At 35.2% G+C, this 20,244-nt stretch overlaps 1 long non-coding RNA gene across 2 annotated transcripts in view; it reads right to left on the bottom strand.

The window, feature by feature from the left end:
* Positions 1 to 11,506: 11,506 nt before the first annotated feature.
* The window catches only part of LOC110123936 (uncharacterized), a 91,246-nt gene continuing 82,508 nt past the window's right edge, over positions 11,507 to 20,244 (bottom strand). For both annotated transcript variants that reach the window (XR_011489788.1, XR_011489787.1), the window contains one exon: positions 11,507 to 11,821. This is a non-coding gene — a long non-coding RNA (uncharacterized lncRNA). The remainder of the gene's footprint in view (positions 11,822 to 20,244) is intronic.

Below are 20,244 nucleotides of genomic sequence, written 5' to 3'. Positions count from 1 at the left end.
ATTATACAGAGTGAAGTAAGGCAAAAAGAAAAATACCGATACAGTATACTAATGCATATATATGGAATTTAGAAAGATGGTAATGATAACCCTGTATGTGAGACAGCAAGAGAGACACAGATGTAAAGAACATACTTTTGGACTCTGTGGGTGAGGGCGAGGGTGGAATGATATGGGAGAATGGCATTGAAACATGTATATTATTATATATGAAATAGATCACCAGTCCAGGCTGTATGCATGATACAGAATGCTCAGCGCTGGTGCACTGGGATGACCCAGAGGGATGGGATGGGGAGGGAGATGGGAGGGGCGTTCAGGATGTGGAACACATGTACATCCATGGTGGATTCAAGCCAATGTATGGCAACACCAATACAATGTTATAAAGTAAAATAAATAAATAAATTTAAAAATAAATAAATAAAGAGTGAGAGTACAGAAATTTTGAGACAACATATGTAGACAATGTTTTTGAGTTTTGCTCTAAAACAAAGGGGTTAAAGGGGATTGATGGTGATGATACAAGTAAAAAAGAAAAAATCAAGAGGATTTATAGACATTATAATCCAGTTGACTGTATTTGTATGACCATCAGAAAGATTGCATTGAGTAAGAAAATTGATGATGCAGAACAGAGAGAGGAATTAGTAATGCAACACTTTCTACCATAAGGGTTTCACTATGATACAACCTTACCAAATTACTACACATAGTTTCCAAATATACAGCTTTTTTCACATTTTAATATTTCTTTCTCTCAAGGCATTTTTCCCATTTTATTCTTGCTCACCTGGTAAACACATATCCATCTTTCAAGACTTCTACTAATAAGCATACTCTTCCTTTTGTGAGTCAAGGGTATCTTCAACATGTTCAATAATTTTCTGTGTATACCTGTCAATAGTACTTAAACACTTTACTGCATTGTTTCAGTACTTGTCTCCCTCTCTGAGACATATAAGCTCTCTCGAGAGAATCTTCTCCATCTGAGTTTTCTCCCTGATCCAGCAACTAAGATTAAGCATAATAGTTACATAATAAATATACTTTGATTAGATGAATTGAGATAGGAAACTATGCATTGATTATTAGATAAAATTCTTAAACCTCATAAAACATATAATCATGATAAATAAATATTTACCCACTAAATTGTTACAAGATTGAGACATATTTTTTATATAATAGGGGTAAATTTTTAGTTGCATATTTTTAAGCAAGACATAGAAATTTAGTGTGTGCATGATTTTATTAGTACATAGATACCAGATAAATTTGTACTATTTACTGGTATTTCAAGTCCAATTTTACCTTATCTTGCCATTTATGCCTTTATTAACTTATATGCAGAGTACATCATGAGAAACACTGGACTGGATGAAGCACAAGCTGGAATCAAGATTGCCAGGGGAAATATCAATAACCTCAGATATGCAGATAACACCACCCTTATGGTAGAAAGCAAGCAGGAACTAAAAAGACTCTTGATGAAAGTGAAAGAGTGAAAAAGTTGGCTTAAAGCTTAACATTCAGAAAACTAAGATCATAGCATCTGGTCCCATCACCTCATGGGAAATAAATGGGGAGACAGTGGAAACAGTGCCAGACTTTATTTTGGCGGGCTCCAAAATGACTGCAGATGGTGACTTCAGCCATGAAATTAGAAGACACTTACTCCTTGGAAGGAAAGTTATGACAAACCTGGATAGTATATGAAAAAGCAGAGAGATTACTTTGCCAACAAAGCTCTGTCTGGTCAAGACTATGGTTTTTCCAGTGGTCATGTATGAATGTGAGAGTTGGACTGTGAAGAAAGCAGAGTGCCAAAAAATTGATGCTTTTGAACTGTGGTGTTAGAGAAGACTCTTGAGAGTCCCTTGGACTGCAAGGAGACCCAACCAGTCCATCCTAAAGGAGATCAGTCCTGGGTATTCATTGGAAGGACTGATACTAAAGCTGAAGCTCCAATACTTTGGCCACCTCATGCAAAGAGTTGACTCATTGGAAAAGACCCTGATGCTGGGAAGGATTGGGGGCAGGAGGAGAAGGGGACGACAGAGGATGAGATGGTTGGATGGCATCACCAACTCAATGGGCATGGGTTTGGGTAGACTCCGGGAGTTGGTGATGGACAGGGAGGCCTGGCATGCTGTGGTTCATGGGGTCGCAAAGAGTCGGACACGACTGAGCTACTGAACTGAACTGAACTGAAACCATCCTTAGACTACAGTGATTTTTTTCTCCTCCAAACTTGGCAAGTACTTATTGTCTGTATTACTCACTTGACAATTAATCATGTACTGCCTTGTGATCTTTCTTATAATGTTATATTAAATAAATTGAATTAGTTGTTTCATTTAGCATTTTGCATGGTTGTTCTATGTACCCTAAACCAATTATGGTATCATAGAGAATTTAAGTTTGCAAATCCTGTTAGCATATGCTTATTGAATGCCTAGGCTGTGCCAAGAATCCCTCCAGGTATTGAGATAAATGTTATAAAAACAAACAAACAAACAAGCTTTTCCAAGACTTACATCCAACAGGGGAAATTAATGTAATAATTCATTAATATACATAGCAAATACTAAGAAAATCCAGAGAACTCATCCAAGGAAATCTCACAGAAAAGGTAGGATATGATTTTTATCTTAAAGGGCAAAATTTTTTTTTTTTCAGTTGAAGAATGGAAAGAGGACCATTCTTGGCCAAGAGAACAGAACATACAATATTTGTGGATGTTTGAGTAACTAAAAATATATCAATATTACTACAGCAATGTAACATTAAGCTGATTTTAACTCTCCCATTTAAATTAGGTTCAATTTATCAATCCTTCACCACCACCACGCCCCTACTTTCACCGTGATACACACACAAAACAGAAAAATGCAGAGTTCATTAAACTAGTTTGAAAGAAATGCTTTACCTGTTACATAATTCCTGAAAGACTTTCTCTCACTCAGCTAAAATCATCATACTAGCATATTAAAAATCTGATATTAAAGGATTTAACTTATAGAGGTCTCCTTAGTCTTGAGAAAAGAACACCTATTCTTAGCTGTAGTAAAGAAGAAATAATATATGAAATAGAGTAAAAGAATCAGAAAACCCCCACTCCATTTTCAGACCTAAGGCAACTGATTGAGAAGAAACAGAGTAAGTAGAAGTTGTCAAAATTTAACTATTCATTTCTTCTCTCTGAGCATTTATTTGGAGGATATGGATAATTACACTGGCTAGTTAAGAACTTTCAGGCAAGACAGGGTAGAAGTTAGGGTTTGAGGATAGAGGTGGTTAGCTTCTGTGACTTAGGAATGAATTATGAGACCATCAGACTGCATAGCTAACTTGGCCAGGATCTGGAAGCCTGTAGACCCTCAATGGTCCAGATGACATAGGAAGAGAGAGCTAGGAAGACCTAACTAGACAAGAGAAATTAGATGACAAGTCAGCCCAGCCAATAGGGCAAGGAACGCACAGGTGGACATGGAATCAAGCCTCAGAGAGCCCCAGGATATGAAGGCATTATGCCAAGAATGCTGACTCTTCAATGATTGAGAAAAAATATAAGCCTTTTTCTTCATGCACTTCACAGACGTACCCTATAATTGGGGAAGGGAATGGATGGGTGACTTTGAGTGAGGCTGAGAATGTGTATCACAAAGACTGGAGACTCCTGAATTCAGACAAAGGTTTAAATAGGATTAGGTGTGAGGTTGGATTCTGTAGCTGTTTTTCTTGCTAATCAAACTGTTGAAACTTGGGGGAAAAATAAAATTAATATTAATATATGTACACACACACATATCTGTTTAACTTACAGTGGAAATTAATGTATCCTCTTACTCTAACTGGAATCTGCACTTTTAGATCATTTAAATTCAAGGGTTGAATAGAGTCTGAGAAAGTAAAGTAGCAACTGCAGAGCAACACCTTATTAAATTATGAAAAGGAAGAAATAGGGTAACGTAAAGGGGAAAGAAGACAAAGGACACGTTAGTTGTCTGCTCATTCGATTGTTTATTTGGGAGGCTGAGAATATCTGTAGATTTAAAGGACAAGAGTCAGGACCTAGATGGAAGCAACCTAGATGCCCATCAGCAGACGAATGGATAAGGAAGCTGTGGTACATATACACCATGGAATATTACTCAGCCATTAAAAAGAATTCATTTGAATAAGTTCTAATAAGATGGATGAAACCGGAGCTCATTATACAGAGTGAAGTAAGCCAGAAAGATAAAGACCAATACAGTATACTAATGCATATATATGGAATTTAGAAAGATGGTAACGATAACCCTATATGCAAAACAGAAAAAGAGACACAGATGTACAGAACAGAATTTTGGACTCTGTGAGAGAAGACGAGGGTGGGATGTTTTGAAAGAACAGCATCGAAACATGTATATTATCTAGGGTGAAACAGATCACCAGCCCAGGCTGGATGCATGAGACAAGTGCTCGGGCCTGGTGCACTGGGAAGACCCAGAGAAATTGGGTGGAGAGGGAGGTGGGAGGGGGGATTGGGATGGGGAATACATGTTAATCCATGGCTGATTCATGTCAATGTATGACAAAAACCACTACAATATTGTGAAGTAATTAGCCTCCAACTAATAAAAATAAATGAAGAAAAAAAATAAAAAAAAATAAAGGACAAGAGTCAGTGAAGAGAGACTGGCAATAGAAGAGAATCACTTGAAAATTTTACAGAACATAGTAGCTAATACCTAACATTTGTTGAGTGGTTACTAAATGTCAGCAAGTGAAGAGTTTATGTACAGTAACTCATGTAACCTTTACATCAGAGGTTGAGGTAGCACCCGCAATATCTACATTTTACAGAATAGAAAACAACTGAAGTACAAAGAGAAAAAGAATGGAAAGATTGGATATTTCTGACATATTTTTTATTATCACTCATACAACATAGCCAGTTCTGGCACTATATATATATATATATATATCCCTACTATATTACCAATTGATAGTTCCATATGTCACGGGCACATGGGAACAACACTGACCAACAGAGGTTGACTCCTGATGGCAGTTTCCCAGCTGTTCTATGACATCATTAGTGTGGATATAATACTGGGCTTTAATGTATTAAGGAATTTTATGTTATTACATTAAATGGCATTGTTGTGAGTTGAGTTCTCTCGGAGATAAGAATGTAGGATGTTTATTAGGTTGTGTCCTTAGGATGGTCTTGTAGAGGAGAGGAAAAGGAAGAGATAAAAGTCAAGCTGTGATGTAAATGTAATGACAGCATTGGCTCAATGGACAGGAATGTTAGAATGACCTTTCCGAGTTGCCCCAATTGGGTCAAGAGGGGTAAGACTTTATACTCCTGCATCATTCAGTCCCTGGATCCAGATACTGTGTGAACCTGTGTAAGAGGCTAACAGTCAAGTGCTTACAGCATGCGCTGCAACAGGGGCAACCAACCCTTCACTGAAGGCTCAACTGGGCAGCACTTTACAGTGCCCACCACAGGCATTCGGGGCTTCCCTGGTGGCTCAGATGGTAAGGAATCTGCTGGGATACAGGAGACTCAGGCTCAACCCTGCGTCGGGAAGGTCCCCAGAGAAGGGAATGTCTACCCACTCCAGTGTTCTTGCCTGGAGAATTCCATGGACAGAGGAGCCTGGCGAGCTACAGTCCATGGGGTCACAAACAGTTGGCTATAACCAAGCAACTAGCACACAGGCATTTATGGGACTGAATCATAAGAATTTACCTTTTCTGTATATCAAAAGATACCAGAATATTGGCAACTTCATATCACTCAGATTAACATATTTCATTTCTGTCAATTTTGTGTTATGGTAAAAATAGAAAGGTATTCTGTAGTTATTTGTAGTATGAAAAGTGTATTTGAGTAGATTAAGTATATTTTTAAATGGTCACATAAAGATTCTCAGTGAGAGGCTAACTGCCTATTAAAAATATCAAACTAGTACAGACTCTACAGAAGAGAGAATTTTATATTAATACATTAAATGTTATTACTGCAGGTAGGCTTGTTCATATTTATTAATATGTTAATATGTTCCTTTTTCACATTTGTTCTTGTCCAGCACCTAGTCCTGGAAATTCACAGAGCAAGGGCTCCATACATATTAATTTACAAACTCATCACCTCAATTTTTGTTTATGTTTTATTCTCTCAGAAAATTTCAATTATACAGTACAACATTATCAGCTGTAGCTACCATGTTTTTCATTAGAGTCTCAGACCTTATTCATCTTAAAGTTGAAAGTTTGTACCATTTAATCAACCTGTTCCTGCTTCTCCCACCCTCAGTCCCTGAAAGCTCTTTTCTACTCTGTTTTTATGAGATTTTCTTGTGTTCTTTCTTTTTTAAGATTCCACGTATAAGTTATACCATGCAATATTTGCCTTACTCTGACTTCTTTCACTTAGCATAATGCCCTCAAGGGCCATCCATTTTGTTGAAAATGGCAGGATCTCCTTCTATCTCTTGGCTGGAAATGTTTTATAATATACCAATGACATGAACTGTTGAGGAATACATGTCTGGAAACAAAAAAGCCTTATCACTTTTCATGGAAGTGTTTTTCTGTCTGTCAGTTTGCTAACACGAGCAGAATTACTAGTTTTTGCTGTTTTAATATGTTTTTATTAACTGTTCTTTGTCATTCTGGTGGTCATTTCATCTTCCACATGGTTTGTTCCACAAGGATGGTTCTTGAAGTTGAATTGTACCTGGTATTTTTTTGTATGGAGCATAATGTTAATTTTCCCTTCAAATGGAAAAGAAAAAAAAAAAAAAAAACCCTTTGACTGAAAAAAAAAAATTGTTGCACCTGAAAAAGCAGTGAAATATTTTCATTCATGTCTTACTCAGTTTAGAGTGCTATACCAAAAAATACCATAGACCAGGGGAGCTTAAAAAACAAAAATTAATTCTCACAGCTCTAGAGGTCAGAAAGTCCAAAATCAAGGCACTGGCAAATTTGTGTCTGGTGAAGACCAGATTCCTGGCCCACTGATGGCCATCTCACTGTGCCCCCACATGAAGGAAACAGTGAGAGAATTCTTTAAGGTCTCTTTATAATGAGTGTTAACCTCTTTAGTGAGGGCTGCCCTCTTGACCCAATCCTGTCCCAAGAGTTTCACTTCTGAATACCATCACACTGAGGAATAGGTTTTAATACATGAATTTTAAGGTACACAAACATTTGATATATGGTAATTTTTAAACAGATATGCTGAAAAAACATCTTATTAGCATGGCCCTCAGAATAAACACTCACCTATTCCCCTGTTGTACTCCAATGCTGTAGTATGTGGGCTTTTCCAGAAATAAGAAGTGCACTTTTGACTTGACCAAAAAATTAAAAGTATCTTAACAAAAGCATTCATTTTTTGAAATAATTTGCACAACCTACTTCTTGCCACTCATTATTCTTACCAACTGATTTTTTGTTGTTGTTGTTATTCCTTTGGGTTAACAGAAATCTTCTCATAGCATTTGCTTTAAAACAGAATTACAGTAAGTCAAAATATATACATGCCATATTCAGGCACAAAATACGAAATATGCTATATCCTCTGTAATCTAAAATATCAGGTAAAAATTAATAAATATAAATGCATTTGTGATTGTTATTGTAGCTGTCATTTTCAGTTGTCAGATGCAACTGAGTTCTGCAATGGTATAATACCCTATCCCGACATCCCAGCATAAGATGTATACTACACCAAGAAATTGATGCTCATTGGAATGAGGGAGAAATAAATATAATGGTAAGATCCAAGCTGGATGATGAATACACTTAAACAATTTTGCTTTGTTTGAATTTAATTGGTTTTAATTATACTCTGCTTTGCTTTATTGATCAGTGGTTCTTTGAAGTCATACTTGAAAAGAGAATTCTGAATTATTCTTTCAAGAGTATTCTGATGCATGTATCAACCTCAGTGAATTTAAACTCTTCTCTCTCTTAGAATAATAAATGTCCCACTACATTGGAAATTCCATTAAATTACATATTAAATGTATACTATAACTAACTGAATTCATCATGGTGTCTGAGTTTTGTGGGTATCAAATAGCAAAATGAATCAAAGGTTATTGAACAAAAGTGATATTTTTCAAAGTCTTTCCAGATACTTTCTGATTTCTTTTTGTGCCCAATTCTCACTTCAAGTTCTGATATAAGCACTTTATAGTTAGTCGCCTTGTTGAAAGTTTTTTGTCTTGGGACCTATTGTTCTTAAGTTCATACTTTGTTTTTAAAGATACACAATTTTATACTGTCAGTAGCCAGAGAGTTAGAGCCTTTGCGATGACTTTGGACTAAGACAGTGTAAGCCTTGTAATCTCTGACAAGGTGCCTCCATTGTCTAAGCCTCCAGAGTGAAGGAAGCCGTCTCTTAGTCGTTCATTCCAAGAGCTATTACATGACAGTCCATTTAATGAAAGATCACATTCCCTTCTGCAGCCTAATTAGGTCACAGGTATTAAAGCTGTACAGAGTAACATATGAAAAACTAAATTACCCTTTTAGTTGGTCCATTGATAGTGTCTTAATCATTGTTATATAATATACATTTTGTAAGTTTGGGAAGGACACAAAAAACATGTTCATGACAGAATATTTAGGAAATACAGAAAACTAAAATTGAAATTTTTCTTTATTAAATATAAGTCACCTTTTAGTGATAACATCTATAAATTATTTGCATAGGTCTTATTTATTAATAAGCAAAGTTAAACAAAAATATCAATTATAATCATATATTTTGATTCTTTTATTTTTACCTAGTACATAAAGAATATTTTCCTATGTCATTGAACAGTCTCATACAACATAATATTTAATAGCTACACAGTATTAAATGACATGGTTTTATGATAACTTTTTAAATCTTCTATAGGCATACATTACTTTGTTCCAAATTTTTCAATATTTTAAAATTTCTGTAGTCAAATTCCTATGGAGAAATCTTTCTATCTTTGTAATTATTTCTTTAGAATGAATTCCAAACAGATGTTTTCCTGAGATAATGTATAGTGAATTCTTTTAAAAAGTCCAATGCATTTTACTAAACTGTCTTTTAAAAGTGTATTTCTCCCAATATATACTCTCATTAGAAAAAAATTGAGGGTACCAAGTACTCAAAACCTTCACAGTGCTATCTGAAATTTTAAAATTCACAAATTCTTAATAGAAAATGTTATCTGGACTTTTAAGGGCTGTTTCTGACAGAGGAAGTACTGGAAACTCCTATATCATCACCTTGCTGATGTCACTTGGCAGAGAATTCTTAAGTGTTTCAACCATTTTAGGTTCAGGAAACTTATAGTTAGATTCCAGATTGTAGTAGTCCAAGTAACATTGTATAAGAAAAAATGACTTAGCTGTTTAATTTGCAGATTATATGTATTTGGTTATTATTATTGTTATAATTATCATTTTACTTCTCTAAAATGATATACCTGCCACAGGGTGATTGAGGTGTTTTCTTAATGTGTACTTGTTGATATAATGCTCTGTGCATAGCAGAATGCCTAGGGAAACATTGTATTTTATTGGTTGACTCAACTACATCGGTGCAGAAAATAAATCTTTCACAATAAGGGATGTTTATTTGTCCCATCTACAGAGAGTAGAACCAAAAGGATAAACATTAGAATCACTTTCATGGACATCCTAGAAAAGTGGGCAATACATTGAGTAAGTCCTTATAAAAGCTTTTTGAAATTCATTCCTTTATGATAAATATGTTTTCAAACTATGTACTACATCTGATAGATATATCTCTACTGTATCTGATAGTACTATATCAGTACTCTATCTGATATATACATAGTACTGCATCTGATAGCCAATCACAAAGGAAATCAGTCCCGAATATTTATTGGAAGGACTGATGCTGAAGCTCCAATACTTTGGCCACTTGGTGTGAAGAACTGACTCCTTGGAAAAGACCCTGATGCTGGGAAAGATTGAAGGCAGGAGGAGAAGGGGACGACAGAGAATGAGATGGTTTGAAGGCATCACCAATTCAAAGGACATGAGTTTGAATAAGCTCTGGGAGCTGGTGATGGACAGGGAAGCCTGGAATGCTACAGTTCATGGGTCACAAAGAGTCAGACATGACTGACTAACTGAACTGAACTGATATCGATAAAACTATATCCTAATAGACGATAGTATTAAATTAGAATAATACCCAGACTTATTTACTAGATGAGATATGATTTGTTAAAAATATCTAGAATGCCTAAATGTATAATTCACTTTGTCAAATCTCTATGAATTTCTGAATAGTAAACTCTCTAAATCAAATATGTAGATAAATAATATATATTGATACAAATTATTTCTATTATTAATTTATTTATTTATAGTAATGGAATTGCATTGGTCAAAAGTAGACAGCAAAGATGGGATATTATTAGTTAGGACAATAAAAATGAATAAAACATATTTTATGTAGAACCATAATGTGGTCATATGAAGAATGCTGAAAGCATCTTCAGCACGGTAATTCATAAAATCATTATGATGTATGCACAGATTTATGAGGACAAAAAACAATGATGGAAAGGATATAAAGATGATTTGTGACATTCAAAGAGAAAACACAAAGAAACAACAATAACAAAACCTTAAAAATTAATCAAATAGAGTCATGGAGAGAGGCAAGAACTAAAGAAAGGAGATAAAAAGAAATTTAAAAAAGAGAGAAACAAAAAAGCTGGATCTTTCTCTGTTTAGAATGATAATGACAGATACGTGATGACAGAGATTTCAAAGACCATGAAAATCTTATCAAGGGTGAAAATGACATCGCACCTAATCTTATAATAAAACTAGAATCCATGACGTGTTTAAGTCCAATAAAATATTTCCTGACATAGTTAATAAAATATTCATAAAGATATTTATTCTAAAAGAAATCCAGACATTGAAATGAGAATGCTAGACATCTCTTCAATACCTCTTCAATATATCAGCAAAGTTCAGATTAAAACCACTGCATGGGTTGCTATGAGAAATGAATAGGTTTTGATAACATTCTAATCCATGATATTGTTGGATATGTATTTTTCCATGTGTCATTTTGTGTTTTTGTCAGAGAAGAACACAGAAGTGAATTTTGTGTCCAACCCAGAACTCAGGATGTTCTCACAGAAGCAAATCATTCATTTGTTGTCACTTGATTGCTACTTTGACCAAAATTATGAATAAAAAATAGATAAGACTAAGTATTTTTTTCTGTGCAAATTAAATTACCTCTTTAGCAAGACTGTGAAAAGAAATAAGGTTTATTAAATTTTAATAAAAAAGTCTAACCCAGGTATTTTCAAAACCTGTATGTGTGTGTGTATGTGAGAGAGAGAGAGAGAGAGAGAGAGAATTAGGATTATACAGAACAGAAAATATACTCTTGCTCTTAGACTTGTTCATTCATTCCAGACTTTGCATTACAAAAATTAACCTCTATCAGTCAGGGTTCAATCAAAGAAAGAGAACTACTATAATTATTATGGAATGAGAGATTTATTGTAGGACTATTAAGATCCATAATTGTTGAAGAAACTTCAATAATAGGAGGCTAGAAGCTGGGGGGATCAGAGAAAAGTCTTTAAATATCCTTCCTTAAGCACTGCTACAAGCAGGCAAGCGTGTCTCAGCAACAGTTGGTAATCAGTTGCCATAGAGGGCCTCAGGAGAGAGCTGGTGGAGATGTCTTTGGACCATTTTCCCTCTTTGCCTGATAGTGATCCTGTGGTTGCAGATGTCCAGAAGAATACTAGTTGGCCATACCCTAGCCATAGAGTAAAGAGGAGTGAGAATAAGCTGGAATTAGCCTAACTTCTTCATCAATTTCCCATTCATTGTAGTAATCTGATATGCCTGATGGCTCTGCTGCTCTTCTACTTTGGACAAATATCCCAACAATTTCTCATTTGGACAACTCTATGTGAAACCATTCAGAACAGATGGTTCTAGAAAACTTATTTCCAGCTCACCCAAGTAGACACAATGCAAAACTGTCATAGAACATCATATGATAATTTGCTTTCTCATTTGCTCACTAGTTTTCTTTTCTTTTTCTTTTCACTTTTCCTTAAAAATTAAAAAAAAAACACAACTACTTATTCATAAATTTCTAAATATGTCCCTATGCTGGGTTCCTGAGCTTCTCTGGTGGCTCAGAGAGTAAAGAATCTGCCTGTAATGCAGGAGACCTGGGCTCATTCCCTGGGTTGGGAAGATCCTGTGGAGGATGGAACGGCTACCCACTCCAGCATTCTTGCCAGGAGAATTCCATGGACAGAGGACCCTGGCAGGCTACAGTCCGTGCGGTCACAAAGTCAGACATGACTTAGTGACTTTCACTTTCACGCTGAGTGCTAAGGTACAATGAATTGTAAGTCTTATATAAAGATAGTCTCTGACACTGTATAACAGTGTATGATTTCATAGTTCACTTATTTGTGTCAAATCACCAGAATGGTTTGCACCGCGTGTAACAAGCCTACTAAAAGAATGGAATCAAGGGTCACCTGTTTAAATACCTCCAGGGCCCAAGAGTATAACAAAAAATGAGTCTTGGCCTAATGTGCAAAGGAGTAGAAGGGTTTGTAGGAACTCAAGAGTCTCCCTAAGCCTTCCAAGTATAAAACGTCACTTCTAAAATCTGCAAAGGTATAGAATGAATTGTTTGTGTTTGTGTGTGTGTGTGCGCGCTAAAGAAAAAGAGGCAAAGATCAGCAAATAAGACATGCTTCCTTGGACAGCATGGCTAAATTTATCCATGGAAGGAATTAAAAAGTGCTGCAAAGTACACATTGTCTTGCTAGGACCATCATGACTACGAACCCATCAGGAGGGTATTTCTACAGTGCTGTAGGAAACCCTCCTTATGTACTTTTAAAATATTTGATCGTAAGTTAAATCAAATTAGCAAACTTAGGCTGGGAAAGTACAACACACTTAATTATCCTGACTTGACTGAAAAAAATCATTAACTTTGCCCATTGCCAAAAGTGGTATTTCCTCTGCCATATGTTGACACATCAAACTGGAATACAGATCTCTGTTTTTTTCTTGTACATTTACTTTCTTTCTGCTGAGTGATCAGGCCCTCCCCAGTCTAAACAAAGAGCAATACCATAGCTTCTAAATATGCAGAACAGTTGATGGAAACAAAAATAATTTCAAAATCTGCGACCCTCAGAAAAATAACCAAGGAGAAAGAAAAAAGATTCTAGTTTTTTTGTTTACTATGAAAGGTTACTGAGTTAGGAAAAACTATTGGGATCCAAATAGGGAAGTCTGGTGCCTCTTACTTATTCCACAGGGCCTTGACAAGATCTGATTCATATTCTATTGAATTGGCCTTTTGAGGCCTACTGAAAAACCATGAAAGCAAGAATGACTGCATCACAAATGGTCTTTCACTTATTCCCATCTCTGTTCTCCCCTGAGACTGTCTTCATTATGAGAATGTCAAATGCACCAGCCTCAGGTTCTTGCTTCTTCTTTATTTCACGGTATTCACTTTGACTACTTCATTCCCTCTACCTGGAGTCTCAAAGAGCATTTTCTACACAACAGTCTGTTCCTTTTCTCACATTGAAATGACTTAAGAAATTTATTGGTTTCATCAAGTGCTTGTGAAGGAAATCTTGATACTGATGTCATTTGTCCATCAGAATCCAAAACCATCTTCCAACAACTTAAATAGACACATACAAAGATAACATATATAGATAGGTAGGTAGATAGATAGATACAGATAATATCAGGATGACGGTTTCTGAAGTGCTGTGGTCAATTAATATTTACAAGTGAAATTAAGTTTGGACTCCTAACTGAATTATCGCCCTGTTTTGAAAAAAATATTCTTAAAAGTTAACTTGATTTGAGATAAATGCTATTTTTATAATTTTAGGGGGTAATGAATTTTGTTACTGTTAACAAATTATGTATACCCATTAAAAAATCAAATTACGCATGTAAACACAAAAATGAAAATTTACAAAATCCCGTCATTAATAACCGTTATTGACATTTGGTGAACAATGTCCCAAACACTTGTCTATGCCTGTGTACATGTACACAAACAGTACAGTGAGGTATTTATATTTTTAAAAATTAGCACCCATAATTAGTTTTACTTAAATTTAACCAAATGCAAAAAACCACATGGAACAGAAGATATATGCCTTACTGAATCCAGAAAAAAATCTTTCTTCACAATGCACATGGTTTTTTAGAAAGCTCTCCAAAAGATAAGGAAAAATATCTTGACTTCTTCAGGAGGTTGGATACCTTACAGTATAACTTTATGGTGTATATTGACTATGTACTATTGAAATATGATACCCATATTGTTCCTATTGATTTATTATATTTTATTATGTCATTTTGTATTGACTATATCATTATTACAGTTCATTAGACCAACATTGTTTGAGAATTTGTTTAACTTGTTGCATAAATCACTTGTGTCTTTCTCTGGCTTTTTACCACAATTTCCATTTTCTAATCTCATCATGTTTAATACATTTTCATCATTGGCTATATTAATCATGTTTAATACATTTTCATCATTGGCTATATTCCATCACCAGGTAATTTTTCAGAAGAAAAACACATGGATGTGTTAGTCCCCAAGATATTACAAACTTTATATTTCTATTGCACTTAAAGTTTAAGACCCCAAATTGCCTGTACACAAGCCCATTGAATCACACTCTCTTTAGAATTTCCATCTTTTATTTTATCTTCTGGCCTCAGAGAAACTTGAGGAACATCCAAATCCATGCTATCCATCCAAAACAATTCATAAGTTTTTTTTTTTCTGCATGCACTGTTAAATAATGTTTTCCTTCAAATTTTATTAGTTTTACCAGTATATATCTTGATATGATTGTTTTCACAAATTTCTCCTAGAATACAATTGCTGCTTTTAACTTAACATATAAGTTTTTATGTTAGAAAAGTCTTATTTTATATTTAACAGTTTCTCTCTTTCTCATTTTGGTATTATTTTCTCTTTCTTAGTTACAATGTTTATGTGAATGGAAAATCTCCTTTGTCCCCAAGTAGCATCCTCCTGATCTTATCAGTTGTATATTACTGTTCTTTTCAATTTTATGTAATATATTGTTTTTACGCTGCATATATCATACACATATCTATACATATTCAACTGTTTCTGAGTTTGCTTTTTCACCTCTCATCTCCTTTCATTGGCTTCTAGTCTCTTCCCAAATTTTTATAAATGTTTAGCTCTTTTGGAACACAGCTCATGCTGTCTATAATTTTTGAGACTATGGATAACATTAGGGGATGTGTGCTTCTCACTCATTTTTTGCTCATGCTTTTCTCACTTAACTGATACTCCAGATTTTATTTGTACAGATTTATATTTTACTCATGGGATTCACACTGGTTCCTTTATATTTGCTAATATTCTTATAAAGGACCAGCTGCCTCCTAAGGAATAATATAGGGAGTGGTAAGCATCAGTACAAAGTCTTTACTACTTGGATTTATTGTCTCAAACACCCTCTTATCCAATATATTATTTTCTTCACCCCAGGGAAAAGAGCTTATTTCCCTTAGCTTTTCCTGTTCAAGATTTCAGTTCCATTATTGCAAAGCCTTTCATGTTTCCGAATCTATGGATTTTGATGTGGTACTTACAGCCTTCTCTTCCTTTGCACTTCACTTCAGCTTCTATAGTAACCCTCAGCCAAGACACTTGGCCATCTACAACAGAAATATCTTGTTTATATGTCTTCTCTCTCATCTTACACCTGACATTCTGTGGTATTGAACAGTGTCTCTACGGGGACAATTTCCTACTTTCATAGTGGCTTCTCCACACTGTTAGGTCACCTGCTTTAAATCAAAGCATCATTAACTATGCTTTTCAGGATGGTGACACTTACTTTGCAGGAAATCCGTACGCTGCCGGCCATCCGAGGTGGCATGTGTAAGCTCTCAGCATGCCCCCTTGTTACAGGCATCACAGTATTTGACATTTCAAGGTTACTGGCTTAGGGCTATGGCATTTCCCTTGCTTTGTCAATTTCTCTCTGTCTCTCAATCTTTTTCTTATTTATTATTTATTGTGGCAATCAAAGACACCAGGGGAGTTAAGAAGTCCCTCCATGATCATTAACGGAAAATTACCCTAAATATTTTCAAATAGAAGACTGTAACTTAATACATAAAAACTTACAAAACAAAAACTTCTAATTCAATTTAATTCAGTCCATCTTTACTGGAACCCCTGTGTTTCAGCCACCAGAGAGAGAAAGCTACATTAAGGAATGAAATAAAAGGAAGGGCAGGTTTTACTAGTGACAGGGACAGTGGCCTGGAAAAAGCAGAAAAGTTACAGAAAAGATATTAATATTATAGCACATAGTGGCAAAACCAGTAGTGTCTACTTTTTGCTATATTAAAGGATTTATTGCCATGTATATCTCCAGGGAACACTTTGCTTGATAGGACCCAGCTAACATAAGGCGTTGTTATGAGGTAAGAGGAAAACAGCCTGGGCAGAGTGAAAAAGAGAGATGATAACCTTCTGTCCGAGACTGCCATATAGGATAATTACCAGCTATTTCCAAACTTGGAGGCTCATTATGAACAATTCCTCCTCATAAGTACGAAGCCATATATACATCATCACAGAACGGAGTAAGTCATAAAGGGTTGCAAGTAATAAAAACTAATCAATGCTGATCAAGTACTTTTAATATATAAGGCTCCGTTCAAAGAACTTAATTTATGTAATTCTCACACCAGCCTCGTGAGAGGGCAACACTTCTGTGGTCATGATTTTACAAATGAGGGAATCGAGACAGAGAATACAATCGACTGCAAAAGGACATTGAGTGAAAAAACAGCAAAGCGGAGATTTAAACCCAATGCTGACTAACCCCAAAGCCTTTCAATTCAGTAACCATGTTAGGCAATTTCATCACAGTTTTCCATGGTTTAGAGAAACTATCCCTTAAGTCCAGCTAGCTCCCTTTGTAGTAGGCACAATTACTTTGCAGGAAATGTAAAGTACTAAGTAAATAACTTCCATTCTTAACTATACCCTAAAAATTACAGTCATGTCTGATTCTTTGTGACCCTCTGGACTGTAGCTCTTCTGTCTATGGATTCTCCAGGCAAGAATACTGGAGTGGGTTGCCATGCCCTCCTCCAGGGGATCTTCCCAACCCAGGGGTCAAACCAGCATCTCTTAATGTCTCCTGCATTGGCAGGTGGGTTCTTAACCCCTAGTGCCACATGGGAAGCCGAAAATGTCAATGCAAAGAGTTTAAAAAAGTAGAAGTTCAAACACTTTATGAAGAGGAAGTGAATATTCAATTAGTCAGCAGAACTATATGTGCATCAAACCAGTACTGATGATAGTATTTGAGTTTTATATGTAGGAGAAACACAAGAATAACAAGAGGTGAAAGCTCTGTTTTCTAAACTGAGGATGGTTGGCAGGATCATATCCCCTCTGTGTTTCCTTTGAATGTTATTCTTGTCTTTCCAATAAGACTTCGAACATATCTCAGTATTACTTTTTTAGATCAGCTTGGGTTGGAGATTGTGTCGTCTTCTAGTATCTAACACAATGTCCTGAATATAATAGAAAGTCAATGAATATTGTTGAAAAATAGTGAGTGAATAAATGAATGAATGAAATAAATGCTTCCTGATAGAAATATTTAAAAAAATCAAACTTCTATGGCAGATTGTGTTTATCAATAAAGCAACTGTAGTGCAGTCTCACAAGTTCTTCTATAACCATGTCATGCCTTTCACAAGACACAGCGTTTGGGTAACTTCCCCTTGGACAAGGGCAGGTCTTTATGACTGTGTTGACAAAGAGATTATGGTGAACATAATAAATGTGACTTCTGAAGTTATTTCATAAAAGGAGTTACAGTGTCTACCTTTCTCATGGCATGCTCATCTTTGAAATCTAGCCACCATACTGTAAGGAAGTTTAGGCTACTTGAAAAGATTATACGTAAATATTCAACACCTGCTTAGGTCCCAAAGAACAATCACCATTAGCTGCCAGACATTAGAATAAGAAGCCTTCAAGAGAACACCAACAATAGATGTTTTTTGACAGACACTGCATAAGAGATCCTGAGAGAAAACTACTTAATTGAAAGCAAATCCCTCAATTCTTAAGAAATAATGAGTTAAGGACGCTGATATAATCACATCACCTGATGGATTTTTTCCTTTTTTGCATACAACCCTTACCTCTACATTAGGGATTTGAATAACTCTTCCTATTATTTTATTTTATGAGTGTCTAGGTTGTGTCTTATTCTTCAATGAAGCCAATATGACATCTGTATCATAGCAGAAGTTAATAAATATTGATGAATATAAGTAAGGAATGAATATATGAATTAATAAAAATGAAAGCTTCTTTAAGAGAAAAAAGTGTTTGGCAGGTTATATTTTCTAAAAATTTACTGTAGCAATTTTGGGATAGTTAGGCAGAAATAAGTAATTGGTGCATCCTCTTATTAGTCTCAATTTGTAATAGACCTTAAATTCTTTTGTAAGAATCTTTTTTTTTTTTTTTTTTTTGGTTTTACCAAAGGGTTTATTAAGAAAAAACAAACAGAAATCAACAGCAAGGTAACAGAATTTACTTCTCAACTTGTCACTTCTTAGTTATGAAAATTTGGAATTTACTTTACCTCTAAAGACAATAATTTCATGACTTAGAAAACTTAAAAAATTACCTGAATTACTGTTTACCCTCAAATATTTCTGTGTACTCCAGGTCAAGTTTATTAGATAGATAGATAGATGATACAGAGATATATAATTACTTGCCAACATTTAAATTTAGATTTCACACAGATACCTAGTTGCCTGGTTTCATTTTTAGTAAATGAGAAGAATTTTTTCCTGTGGCACACATCTGCTATTTCTTAAAGGTTCTTATAACCAGCCCCTTAAATTTATACCTCCCTGTCTATGTGGGCATATGAGTTTATGACCATGGTTCTACATCATTAAAGCCATATTAGACATATTTTTATTCTACTGGGAAAGTTCTCCTCCACAGCTGCTATAAGAAAACCTTACTTTTCTTTAAGTTGTTGTCCTCAGATTTGATTAAAATTACCAAATGTGGCTTTCAGTTAATTCAGTTATTCATTTAGTAAAAACTTTTAAAAATATTACATTACGTAGTCTACAGAGTATTAGGACATCACCCTGCAAATATTAGTTTGCTCCCCAAATGCAAAGTCATTTTTTGGTAATTCAAATAGGACAAAACTCTCACACACAAGACTGTTGTTTCTTCTTGCTTAGGACTGATAAAGATAGAAATGAGAATCGAGCGATGTCCAATAGAATGCTCAGTAATGATGGAAATAGGCTATATTTGTGTAATTCAATATGGCAACTTTCAACCACATGTGGCTACTGCAATTAAGGGCATAAATTTTAACTTAAGTTCAATTAAGTTCAATTTAATTTCTTAGAGTCACATGTGGCCAGAGGCCCTAAAGTTGCACAACACATCTACACTTTATTGACTTTTCTATGAACTTACATTAAAAAAAAAGCAAATCCACAATGATGCCATTGCCAGTCTCAGGGTTCTTTTAGGGTCTGAACAAAGTGTCATAGACAGAACATTGATTAAAAGAGATAATACAATCATAGACAAAAAAGTATTGGGCACTGGATGATCATCCAGCGGAAAACAGGATAACAAAATCAACAATTCATTGAGTAAAACAGTCTTTCCTGCCTCATAGAGAGAATGAGAGAATGTTAAAAGACATTCATAAAGAAAGGACTCACTGCCTGATGTATATAGAATCCAATAGTAAAGCAGAGGCTTTTGGAAAAGAAAGAGCTTGTTAGCAAGGTCCACTACCAAGGAGTCAGGGGTCAGGGCTCAAATCTGTCTCTTTGATTTAGGATTGGGTCAAATTTGTCTGAATTAGAGGAATACAAGTTGGTATGTGGAAGTCCTGGCAGGACAGACTTGAATTGGAAGGACTTAAAACCAGGCCACTTATGGTAAGGTATGAAAAAGGGTGTTAACACTGGATATTTCTGGATAATGTACCCCTCACTTCAACAGAAGTTTTGAGTTCCAGTCATGTCTTTGGTTTTGCTGTGGGACAGACAATTTGATTCTGGCATTAGTTCAAGTCAAAGTTTCCTCTT

The sequence above is a fragment of the Odocoileus virginianus genome, chromosome 10 (genome assembly GCF_023699985.2).
Source record: "Odocoileus virginianus isolate 20LAN1187 ecotype Illinois chromosome 10, Ovbor_1.2, whole genome shotgun sequence".
Taxonomy (NCBI): Eukaryota; Metazoa; Chordata; class Mammalia; order Artiodactyla; family Cervidae; genus Odocoileus; species Odocoileus virginianus.
Note: the sequence above shows the minus strand (reverse complement) of the source record. Positions and strands in the feature narration are given on the sequence as shown.